The 10739-nt window shown below is 38.0% G+C and overlaps 1 pseudogene; it reads left to right on the top strand.

Moving 5' to 3' along the window:
• The first annotated feature begins 9230 nt into the window (after positions 1-9230).
• LOC101691597 lies at positions 9231-9991 on the top strand (annotated as a pseudogene).
• The last annotated feature ends 748 nt before the right edge of the window (positions 9992-10739 follow it).

Raw genomic sequence — 10739 nt, 5'->3', positions numbered from 1 at the left:
CTTTTGGGAGTATACAGAGAAGTTTTCAAGAGGATAGTTGACTTAAGAGCTTTGTTAGTGGTGGAATGTGTGCTTGAGTACCCCTCTGTTTTCTAGAATGTTCCAAGGGTTAGGGTATAAACATGTGCGCTTTCAGAGATTAACTTAGTTTTTCCTTACTACTACTAGTGTGTTCTCACAAGCTATCCTCCCTTATACCTGGTTTCTGGAACCCCATCACTACCCCAATAAATGGGTTTTTTGAAATCCCTAAACTGTCCTTGCACCCATGAAGAAACACAAGAAAAAAGTTCATTTTGTGGACTTGCTTTGCAAGAATAGTTTTTAACTTATTGAAAAAGTATCTAAATGTTTAAATATTATTTTAAATTGTTATTCTTATAGAATTTAATATTTTATTCAAAGTAAAATTTGGTTTCTACCCTTTTTTAACTTTAGGTTCTTTCATTGGCTTACGAAAGGGAGATTAGAAGACTTGCTTTCTCAATCTTCCAACAGCTAAAGATGCTGAAAAATATGACATTGACCTTAGTATCTGAGGATTCTCTGACTCAGGTAAAGGGGAGAGTCTGGGTGAAACCGTACATAAGAAAGGAAAGGGAATTGAATATTTTAAACATGGTAGGGCCTTTAAAAGTCAGAGCATTTTTGTTACCACTCTTTGAACTAGAAATGAAAAACCCACTGAAGCATCTTACAGGTGAAATTATTGTGTTGCACTGGCTGCAAAAGGGCAAATGATAACTGAGAGGCTAATAAAGCTTGTGTGTTTCTCAGGAAATGCCTGCTGGATTAAAAAAAAAAAAAATCAAAGAAATCATCTTTGGAAAGAAAGTAGCCAAGGTACTTTCCAAGGATGCAGTAGCTCACCAAATTAGAAATTTAGTTGCAATTGTAAAGACTGAGATAACATCTGATCTGCAGAATTATATTGCCTTGAAGAAGGACTGAAAAACTATATAAACATAGATGTAAGCTAGGCTTGTTGCTTTGCTTGTATCGATCCAGTGTCAGTACTAATACTTGAAGATCTCTTATATAAATGCTTGGCAATAAACACAGGTAGTGCTGAAATAGAGCAATGACCAATTTGGGGGGGGGGGGGACTAAGAGCAATATTTATTGAGCACTTTATATATGCCAGTCATTGTTAAAAGCACTTTCAGTGTATTAACTCATTTGATCCTCACCATACTCTATGAGGTAGGAGATCTTATTTGCACTTTATGAATGAGGAAATAGAGGTATAGGGTGAAGTAACTTGACCCAAAGTCATACAGCTACCCAGTATAGAGCCGCAATTCAAACCTGGTTATCTGGCTTCAGAACTCATGCTGTCAGGCATCCTATATTTCCTCTCTCTCAACCAGACAGTTCTCCTGAATATATAAGTTAAATAATGAAAAGAGTGTTGACATCATCCTGAGTGATGATGACCTATTGACTCCTTCTACCCACACACTCTAAGGGAGTCAGTGTTTGCTTGCTTCGGTGAATGACAGGTAGTGTCAGGCCAGACAGACAGAAAGAGGTGGAAGATGGAAGGCAGAAGAAGTGACCAATTTTTTAAAGTAAGTTTATCCTGGAACAATTGTGCTGATATTTGCACTAATGGAATAAAAGCAATACTGGGCAAAAGTGCTGGCACCTTGGCACAATTCAAGGCAGAGGCTGCAAATTGTATTCTTCACTACCATACACTCGCACTGGGGGAGGAGAAAAGCCAGTTTACCTTAGAATATCTTTGATAAAGCAGTAAGAATTCTTAATTTTATTAAATCTCGACCTTTCAGTATATGCTTTTTAAGCGCTGGGTGTGGCAAAATGGGAAGTACACATCAAGCAGTTGTGATGCACAGCCAGGGTTCTTCAAGGAAAAGGACTTGAGGACTTGTTTGACTTGAAAGCTGAACCAGCCACTTTTCTTCATTTATTAACAAACAGAGCCTTTCTTGAAAGTGAACAGCAAGTCTGTCACTTTAAGGAAAATAATTGAATTTGTTGTCACTGATAAAATTTAAGCTTTTGTGTGTAAATTACAATTTTGAAGAATGTGTTTCTACCACCAGGAGTTTGATAATTTCCCAATATGTAGGAACTGTTTTGATAAGATTGGATGTGATATTAATAGAATGTTATTTTTTGATCATATATAATTACATGTGTCAACATTAGGAAGACCTAAATAACTCAGTGAACCAAAATCTTCCAAATGATCAATGCATGATTTTATAAAATTAGGGAGTGGATGAACGATCCATTTAAAGTGCTTTCTAGCCCAATGATTTTAAAGTAACCCAGTGAGAAAAGTTCACAGATATGTTTTCCAATTCCACGTTTTAACAAACCTTTAAGAAACTACTTCTTGTTGAGTATTGGTGTTGTACTAAAGAAGAACATCCACAATTATTTGAAAAGGCTGTAAAACTACTCACTTTTGTCCCAAACTGCATATCTGTCTGAGACTAGATTTTCTTCATAAACATCAAACAAAATAACCTGTTGTCAGCTGATAATGGCTCCCAAGGATATATCCGCACTGTAAGCCTTGAAACCTGTGAATAGTGAAACTTGTGCTGATGGGATTGAGTTCATGATCTTGAGGTAAAGAGATTATCCTGTATTATCCCAGTGAAGCCTACAAACCATCACAAATGTCCTTATAAAAAAAGAAGCAGGGGTGCCTGGGTGGCTCAGTGGGTTAAAGCCTCTGCCTCTGGCTCAGGTCATAATCTCAGGGTACTGGGATCAAGCCCCGCATTGGGCTGTCTGCTCAGCAGGGAGCCTGCTTCCCTCTCTCTCTCTGCCTGCCTCTCTGCCTACTTGTGATGTCTCTGTCAAATGAATAAATAAAATCTTTTTCAAAATAAATAAATAAATAAAAATAAAAAATAAAAAAAGAAGCACCAGGAAATTAGCCAACGCACACATACAAGAACAGTTGATGCAGAGATAGGAAGAGATGGGAAGGAGGTAGCCGCAAATGAAGGAATGTTAGCAGTCACCAGAATCGGGTAGGGTCAAGGAGAGAAGTTTCTCCTGGCGCCTCCAGAGGGAGCACTTCCCTGCCCACACCTTGATTTTGGCCCAGTGAAACTTGATGTTGAACTTCTGGCCCCAGAACCACAAAAGAACACATTTCTGTCATTTTGAGCAGCCAAGTTTTGGTAATTTGTTATAGCACACCAGGAAGCTAATACAATCCCCAAGACAACAGATAAAATAAAGAAACCAGGCATGAGAATCCAGATGTTTTATGTTAAGGCTGACAGTAAAGAGATTTGCAAAATTGTGAAACAGTGCCATTCCTCTCACTAATTTTTTTTGTTCTGAATATATAACTGTTTTTAATCTTTTTAATGTTATTAACATATGGTGGGTCTGTTTTTTGCTATTTTAAAAATTAGTTAATACCTTAAATTTTCTCAGTTTTACTTTTTAATTTAGTAAATATATAAACGAAAGGTTTTGGAGGTTCCTGATAACTTTCAAACATGCTGAGGGGGTCCTAAGGCCGAAAAGTTTGAAAACTATCTAGTACATAGTAGGTACTCAGTTATTTATTGAAATAAGTATATGCATTATTCAGTCACATCAATTGATACATGAGTATAGGCCAATGAACAGCAAACGACTTTAGGGGTAAAATGAATGGTTGCAAGAGAAGAATACAGAAGAGTTCTTAGAAAAGAGAGAAAACTGGGGAAAGACAAAACTATCTCCAACTGACCCGACTGTGAAGAAGTTGGTGGAACAACTTCCAGAGCTTTCTACCCAGTGTGTGACCCAGGCACTGAAAGACCCCTCTCCCCTTGCTAAAGGCTTGTTTAAGTAACCTGATGTCCCCAAAGCACCCCCTATCCCCTTGCTGAAGGCTTGATTGTCCCCATAGCCGGATGGCAACACATACCAGGATGTCTATTGTCTGTGATCACCCGGTCTGTCAAGAGAAAAGACAAATGAGGAATAGAGTGTACCTGGGACTTTCCAGAGTGCTGAGCCAAGGCCCACCAGAACAAACCGTTGTGTCCTTGCCTTAAACACAGTGCCTGACAATGCTTGATTTAAGTTAACCAATCAGATCCCTGTAACCAAGCATCTGCTTCTGTAAGCTCGCTTCCCACCACCCCAACCCTTGCCCTATATAATCTGCTCCCCAATCTATCCCGGCGCGCTCAGCCCACAGAGGCTGATGCGTCCGCAGGCGCCTGTGTAACCAATAAACCTCTTGCAACTTGCATCCAGTGGAGGCTTGGTGTCTGCTTCTTGGGTGCGGATCGAGGGTCTTTCAGCACAAAGATTGTTGAAGACCCACCAATTTCTACCATTTCTCCTCTAGGTTCCATCTTGCAAAGCTAGAAGTTGATAACAGAGGTAAGAAACAAATGTCAAAAGCCCAGAAGTAAAATGCCTGGTAGGAAAAACTACAGAATTACATAGCAAGATTTGCTAAGATTTAGAATTATAGGATGTGGAAATTGGAAGAAATTTGGATGTTATCGACACATCCAATCACCTAATGTTGCAGAAAAGGATACTGATACGTAGGCTGTAGAAGCCAGTTGACCAAGGTCACACAACCTTAGAGGTAGAACTGAAATTGCAGCCCTAAATCTAGACTTTGAGTTTGGAGCATTTTCCCCATACTTTCATGGATGGACAATGAAGAGGTTGCCTGTGGCTTCTTATTCTGAGACTCTGGCTCCAAGTCCTGCCATGAAATGAAAGGGATATAGATGTTTTCTTTGAAGCTTGTAATTTTAGACTGTCCATTTTTTCTGTAAATATGGGCTCTCCTTTCTCCTTTTCCCATCTCCACCTTTATCCCAGGTAATTTCACTCAGAATGACAGGGATTGAACCTATTAAATTAAACCCTCTAGAAGTGGATTTCCTCTCTTCTTCTAGTCAGGGAAGAAGGTGGCTCTCATTGAGCTGAAAATAGGACAGAGAAATGACTCAGCACATTTTAAGAAAGTATGGTGGTCCTAAGACTACAGTGGGGCCAACTATCTTATTCCTCATGAGAATATCAGCAGCCCCACCACTTTCCAAGCAGGAGTGTCTCCTTGGAAATATATACAGATGTGTGAAAGGGTAATGTTTTTCTTCTGCACTTCCTCAGCTTCCTTTTTAAAAACTTTTATTTTGAATAGATGTCAAATTCTCTTCATTCAAATCTCAAAATGTACAAAAGATTATGCTGAGAAAAATCTTCCTCTCTTCCACAGGAAGCTGTCCACTTCCCTTCCCTAGAAACTGCTACAATCTATTTCTTCAGAAATATATAATACATAAATGTTAGCTTTCACTCCAAAAGTCTTACATTCAGCCTACTTCTTTCCAAGATCTATCTCTAGCGAATCATTCCTTCATAGAACATTTTCCCCAAAATTTTTGCCTTCATTCGATGGGACTATTAAAGACAGAAAACAGTTGCTCATGCTCACTTACTGCAAGGTTGTCATGCTGTCCCAGGAATGTGTCTGGCAGCCACATGAAGTGGGAGTTCCAAGGACATATAAATATCCATGACCCCAGATCTCACCTGTGTCCTCAGCCAAACTCTCCCCTAGGGTTCAAGGGAGCTGATGCTATTCCTATTCCTAAGTCCCTCAACTTCTAAACTCCAGTTAGCTTTCATCATCCCTTTGCTCTTGAGTTTACCATTTGGCCATGTTTTCCCTGAAAAGCTCTTGTCAGCTCTCACCAGTAATTCTGACTCCCACTCCAGCTAATTTACTTCCCTTTACCCCCTAACAACATGATGGTTAACATACCTCCAATTGCCTTGTTTCACCTGCCACCATCTCTGTGCTGGATTATTACAAAAATCTTCTAATTAGTCACCCACTATCACCAGTTTCTTCTCTTTTCAGTCAGCCCTTCAAAGAGCATTTTCTATCTCAGAAATCTGATCATGTTATTCTCAGTTCAAAATAGTCTGGTAGATAAATGCGAACTCCTTACCAGGGAAACATAGGCCTTGGTAACTTTCCCATTGCCTGCCTCTCTAGAATTCTCTTCTACTAGGCTTAGGTTAGGATTTTTTGTTTTAGCAATATCAAGCTGCCAACAGTTCTCTAAGTATGCCTGTGCCATGCTTTTAACTCTTATGTTTTTGCACATGCTGACTGTCTGGCATATTCTTCCATTCTTAACTAAAAAATTTCTATTTATCCTTTAAACAGAAATCAAGCAGTCACTTCCCCATGAAGCCTTCCCTGTCCCATGTTTGTACCTTATACAACCCCTATGAAAACTGGATTGAAATAATGTATTTATATGTCTCTCTCCCCTGTTAAAACCAAACCCTCAGGGGTAGGAGCATGTTTTTCTTATTCTCAATTCTAGCACAGAATCTATATTTATTGTCATGGGAAAATATTCATGATAAATTGATGTAAGTGTTATATAACATATGTATGGTTATATAATATATGTATGAATGGACGTGCCTGGGTAGCTCAGTTGTTTCAACATCTGACTCTTGATTTCAGCTCAGGTCATGATCTCAGGATTGTGAGATCCAGTCCTGCGTGGAGCCTGCTTGGGATTCTCTCTCTCCCTCTCCTTCGGTCCCTCCCCCATCTCTTAAAAACAAACAAACAAACAAACGTATGTATGGTTTGAGTCTGTCTTTGCCAAAATACTTGTCAATCTCACACCTACCACAATTTTTAAGTATAAAATTATTTGCTGGATTTTTTTAATGTCTTTCTCCCTCACTAGACTAAATTGTAACTTGAAGACAAGGATCAAGTGTTTAACACCATTTGCCTAGCACCTGGCACAATTCCTGACACTTAATAAGCACTCATTTTACATTCCTTAAAGGGTGTACATAGAAAAATATTTGGACACATAGATACCCAAATGCTAAAGGTCATTGCCTAGGACGGTGGAATTATGTTTACTCTGTATGCTTTTTTTAAAAAACTTTTTGATATTTATTGAATTTTAAAAATGATAATATATTAATTTTATAATCATAAGGAAAATTAAAACCATTTTAGGAAGGAAGCAAGGAACTAGGAACTCAGAGGTCCATCCAGGTCTCAACTCTACCTTCTCTGTCAAGGTAGATTAAGTGGGTTTGCCTCAGAAATGGGACTTCTGGAAGCTGAGAATGTCAGGGATTAAAGCAGAATCAGAGAAAGAATTACAAGAAAAAAGACACAGTAGGAGAACATCCGGTTATTTGTTCCTCACTACTGGCAATAATCTGTGGGAATATAAAGAAATACCCATTGATGACCATCTCCACTATAACTAATCCCTAAATTTGTCCTAAAGTCTAAGCAATTCATTTGTCCTAGCATTTACCAGTGCTTCTTAACTTGTAAACAGATATTTATTGTAAAAGGTATTCTGTGGCTAAATTAATTAGAAAATGCTGCATACTTCTTTCTACTCACAGCCCTGCTCTTAGAGATGTAACATGTATCTTAGCCTATTCATGACCCTGTGAAGTCCTGTGATAAAGAACCCTATTTAATTTTGTTTAACCCAATATGTCCCAAATGTTTATAACATAGGAAACAGTTTTTTTTTTACCAAACAACAAGCTAATATCTCATAAATAACTGCTTGATAAATAAAATGTTAACGCAAAAATGGATTTCAGAGCAAGACTTCTCACATTGATAAAGAAAGGAAATAAGCAAATCCTTTCTATGGGAAACAAGTATAAAGCAAAATTATAAAATATATCCATTGCAGTGCTCTAGAAATCAATCAAATGCACACAACAAATTGAGAAGTGTCAGTTCATTAAAAATTACCACACATCAGGTAAAAATCAAATCTATGTCATTTTTCCCAGAGGCTTCTCCTCCATGCCCAACTGCCCTATAAATTTGATTGGTGGTGTAATCTATCAAAGTGGAGCAAGTCATGAAAATCTTGTTTAATATGGAGACAAATGTGAAAAATCCAGTTATGTTGTCTGGCTGGGGTTGCAGTCCTGACGGGGGTAAACAATGGATTAGCCAGTAATATAAAACAGAGATCAGGAAATAGGCATAGATAGTAGCTCTCCATCCATCCCTGGCCAACCAGAGGCTGCATGCACACAGAGGAGACACACAGATCCTGTTAGAAAGCAAAAGTTAGGCACATGTGAAAACTGCCTAAAATGTGAAAGTTCTCTCCAAACCACACATATATCTAATAGCAGAAAATGGAAGTCCTCCTGGCTCTGGGTGTTTGAGCACAACCTCTGATGAATCCTGTGCTAACCACTAAGCTATGCAGGTACAGGATGACCCTGAAAAGACCAGAGACGTCAGTAAGCACACGGTGTGAGGGAGACAGTGACAGGTTGAGTCTAGGCAAATTTAAAAAGACAAGCAAAGGGGAAAACAGCAACAACTCTCACTGGGGCTAGAAATCAGAAACCAGATTTGCTACAGAATTTTATCTAAAATGTCCAGCTTTCCCAGAGGCATCATGATTTTGGACTTCAAATTATAAAGCAGTAGTGATCAAAAAAGTTTGGTACTGGCACAAAAATAGGAATATTGATCAATGGAACAGAATAGAAAACCTAGGTGAACCTACAAGTACATGGTTAGTTAATCTTTAACAAAATAAAAAAGAATATGCAATGGGAGAAAGCCTTAACAAATAGTGTTAGGAAAACTGGACAGCAACATGCAAAATAATCAAATTGGACCACTTTCTTACAACTTACACAAAAATAAATTCAAAATGGATTAAATCAAGACCTAAATTTGAGACACGAAACCATTAAAATCCTAGTGAGATACAGGTAATAACCTCTTTGATATCTGCCATAGCAACTTCTTATGAGATATCTGTCCTGAGGCAAGGGAAACGAAAGCAAAAACAAACTATTGGGACTTCATCAAAATAAAAAGCTTCTGCACAATGAAGGAAATAATAAAACTAAAAGACAGTCTTTGGAATAGAAGGTATTTGCAAGTGACATATGTGATAAAGAGTTAATATCTAAAATATATAAAGAATTTATAAAACTGAACATCCAAAAAATGAATAATCCCATTAAAAAATGGACTGAAGACATGATTAGACATTTTTCCAAAGAAGGCATACAGATATACAACAGACACAGGAAAATATGCTCAATATTACTAATCAACATGGAAATAACAAATCCATACTACAATGAGATACCACCTCACACCTGTCAGAATGGCTAAAATCAACAACACAAAAAAACAACAGGCCTCTTTTCCTACTGGGACCATGGAGTGTGCAGAAGAGAAGGAAAAGAAGGTTCCTATTTGCCAGAAAACCTTGAGAAAGAAGTTTGCCCAAAAGAAATGCAAGGAGGAAGCTTATCTTTGAAAAAGCTAAGAATTACCACAAGGAATACAGGCAGATAGGTAGATGTTCTACAGAACAGAGATTTAAATGGCCAGGATGGTGCTAAAAAAAAAAAAAAAGAAAGAAAGAAACAAACAAACAAACAAACAAAAGCTGGTAACTTCTAACATACCTGCAGAAACCAAATTGTCATTTGTCATCAGTATCATAGGTATCAGTGGTGTAAGCCCAAAGATTTGAAAGGTGTTGCAGCTTCTTCACCTTTGCCAGATCTTCAATGGCACCTTTGTTAAGCTCAACAAGGCTTCCATTAACATACTAAGGATTGTGGAACCATATATAGCATGACCTGAAGTCTGTAAATGAATTGATTTACAAACATGATGATGGCAAAAACAACAATAAGTGAATTGCCCTGACAGATAAACACATTAACTGGCAAATATGGCATCATCTGTGTGGAGGATCTGATTCACGAAATCTATACTGTTGGAGCATGTTTCAAAGAATCAAACAACTTTTTTGGCTCTTCAAATTATCTTCTCCTTGAGAAGAAAAAGACCACCCATTTTGTAGAAGATGGAGATGCTGGTGACAGGGAAGACCAGATCAATAGCCTTATTAGAAGGATGAACTAAGGTATCTACCATGATTATTTTTTTTACTGTGGTCAGATAATAAATTACTACTCTCAAATAGAAAAAAAAAAAAGGAATGAAAGAAAAACAAACAAACAACAGGTGTTGGCAAGGATGTGAAGAAAGGGGAACTCTCCTACACTGTTAGTGAGAATACAGACTGGTGCAGCCACTCTGGAAAACAGTATGGAGTTTCCTCACAAAGTTAAAAGTAGAACTACCCTGTGACCCAGCAATTGCACCACTAGGTATTTAGTGAAAGAAAACAAAAATACTAATACAAAGGGATACATTCACCCCTATGTTTATAGCAGCACATCTATAAGAGCCCAAATATGGAAACAGCCTAAATGTCCACCAACTGATGAGTGGACAAAGAAGATGTGGTATTTACATACAATGGAATATTACTCAGCCATAAAAAAGTATGAAATCTTGCCATTTGCAATGACATGGATGGAGCTAGTAAGTTTAATGCTAAGTGAAATAAATCAGAAAAAGACAAATACTTGTGATTTCACTCATATGAGGAATTTAAGAAACAAAACAAATCACCATCAGGGGGGTGGGGGGAAGAGCAAGAGAAAGTGAGAGGCAAACCAAGAAACAGACTCTAAACTATAAAGAACAAACTGTCAGTTACCAGAGGAGAGTGGGTCGCGGGGATGGGTGACATAGGTGATGACAATTAAGGAGGGCAATTGTCGTGATGAGCACCAGGTGATGTATGGAAGTGCTGAATCAGTAAATTGTATACCTGAAACTAATACTACACTGTACGTTAACTAAC

Source organism: Mustela putorius, unplaced genomic scaffold (assembly GCF_011764305.1).
Source record: "Mustela putorius furo isolate JIRA1106 unplaced genomic scaffold, ASM1176430v1.1 tig00003898_pilon_pilon_pilon, whole genome shotgun sequence".
NCBI lineage: Eukaryota > Metazoa > Chordata > Mammalia > Carnivora > Mustelidae > Mustela > Mustela putorius.
The sequence above is the reverse complement of the archived record's forward strand: the minus strand, read 5'-3'. Positions and strand labels throughout refer to the sequence as shown.